This window comes from Quercus suber, unplaced genomic scaffold (genome assembly GCF_002906115.3).
Source record: "Quercus suber isolate HL8 unplaced genomic scaffold, Cork oak 2.0 scaffold_429, whole genome shotgun sequence".
Taxonomy (NCBI): Eukaryota; Viridiplantae; Streptophyta; class Magnoliopsida; order Fagales; family Fagaceae; genus Quercus; species Quercus suber.
Genome location: NW_027069880.1, coordinates 554,283 through 556,219, shown reverse-complemented (window position 1 = coordinate 556,219; position 1,937 = coordinate 554,283). Strand labels below are relative to the sequence as shown.

The following is a 1,937-nucleotide window of genomic DNA, read 5'->3' as shown; positions in this document are numbered from 1 at the left end:
TCCAATCTTTCTATTGGTTTTTGTCTCACAAAACTGCCCATAGCCAAGTCTGTACCCACAACCAAAGCCATTTCACCAAACACCTCAAATTTCTTGTTCAAGTTTTGTTCGTGGTTGAAGTGTACTTGTGTTAAGAAGAGAAGAAAATTAATACTAATTGAGATGAATAGGAAAATATTTTAATGAGTGATTCAAAACCTACATGATGATGCCAATAAGTTTCGTTTCTAGCCACTACTTCAATGGCAAAGATTTAAACATACTGTCACCTTAACAAATTTTTAAACACAAATTTTGTATGAATTGTGACAACCTAAATTCTTGACATTGCCGTTGCTTTTACTATCCTTTAATTCCATAGCCAGTTTGCTAAAGAGACAGTAACAAAAATAATCCAAATCATAACAAGTAGATGAAAGAAGCAAGCATGAAAAAGTTAAAACAGAACAAGATATCATAAGACATAATGAAAGATATCATCATAGCTAAACACTCCAATTTCATTAGAAAAATAAATAGTTGTGATGTATTTGTCTTCGAATACTAGAAGTTATGAAAGTTGCATTACATACCAACCATGCAACAACCAATTTAATCGGACTCCCTAGCATTATAATCATCCCACATGGCATGGCAAATCTCATCCCGTTTCTTTACCCATTCTCTATTTTCTTCCAGAGTTTCCCTTTGTGTTTGTTGGACTCCACGACTTTCATATTGAGTATCATGGTTTACAGCATCCAAAATTGGATCTATAGTGTCAACCTCCAATATGTGATTGTGATTGAGACCACTTGCTAATACTACATCCACTTGTGTTTCGAACGACCAAAATGATTCTGCATCCAATACATAGAAACGTGTCTTCAAAGCTCCAAAACAGTGCTCAATGGTTGTTCGCAAGAAAGAGACAAAGATTGATTAGTTCTCTTTCATTTATAGGAGGATGATCACTAAACTCTTTCAAATAGTATCAAACTCCATGATAAGGGGAGAGAACTTCTTTTCGAATTCCATAACCAACATCACAAGTATAATATTTGCCTACAAGTTTATATTGAAAAGAAAGGAGAAAAAAATCATTACCATAACAATAATAATAATAATAATAATAATAATAATAATAATAAAATCGCATTCTATATGCTATAATACCTTCAGCAATGTCCAATATCCCTGATCTAGAGAATGCATCATTTAGAACCTGAGAATCATATGCACTTCCTTCCCAACCAGCTAATACATATACTGTTAAGTCAAAGGCCAGGTAACGGTAGCTAAGACCTTTTGTGTTGTGTCACCATTTGGACCATGAAACCTTGCACGCATTTTACTTGGAACAGATGCACGGAAATGAGTTATATCTATCGCTCCAACACAATCCTAGTGATGAGAAAGATAAGTCATATTTGTCATCTAACTTCTTAAAAACAAATAATAATAAATAAATAAATAAACTAAAAGCTTCTCAAAGGTACCTTAAAATATGGGAAAAATTTGATGCTATTCCTTATTTCTGTAGGTGTATCATTGTCAGGTTGTTTAACCACGTCTGTATAATTTCAAAACTACTCTAAAGACATGCCAAAAGTATTGGTGCACAGTCTTAACTGATCTATAAAACCATCCACCAACAACTTGAAACCTCATATTATGCCCCAATAATGTGTAAGAAACTTAACACTTTCTCCCTAATGGACATGTGAGTAGTCTCTTGAAGTAGGTCATGCTCAGCAAGAATTTTGCATGGCTTGAAAAATGCAATAGGTATCATTCTAATTTGTTTGACACAGTTGACATTGCCTCCATAAAGAATGCTATAATATATGCCTCTCTTTCAAACTCTCAATTGACACAAGGTTCTCTTGATATAAAATTCTTAGATCTTTACTCTTTCAAAGCTACAGTACCCACAGCTGTGACACATGCAGCTGCAC

The 1,937-nt window shown here is 33.9% G+C and overlaps 1 long non-coding RNA gene across 1 annotated transcript; it reads right to left on the bottom strand.

Annotated features, from left to right (window-relative positions):
- Positions 1 to 482: 482 nt before the first annotated feature.
- On the bottom strand, positions 483 to 1,339 carry LOC136062590 (uncharacterized). Its single transcript, XR_010624315.1, has 2 exons — positions 1,156 to 1,339; positions 483 to 1,044 (listed from the first exon to the last, which is right to left on the bottom strand). It is a non-coding gene; the product is annotated as an uncharacterized LOC136062590 (long non-coding RNA).
- Positions 1,340 to 1,937: the final 598 nt, after the last annotated feature.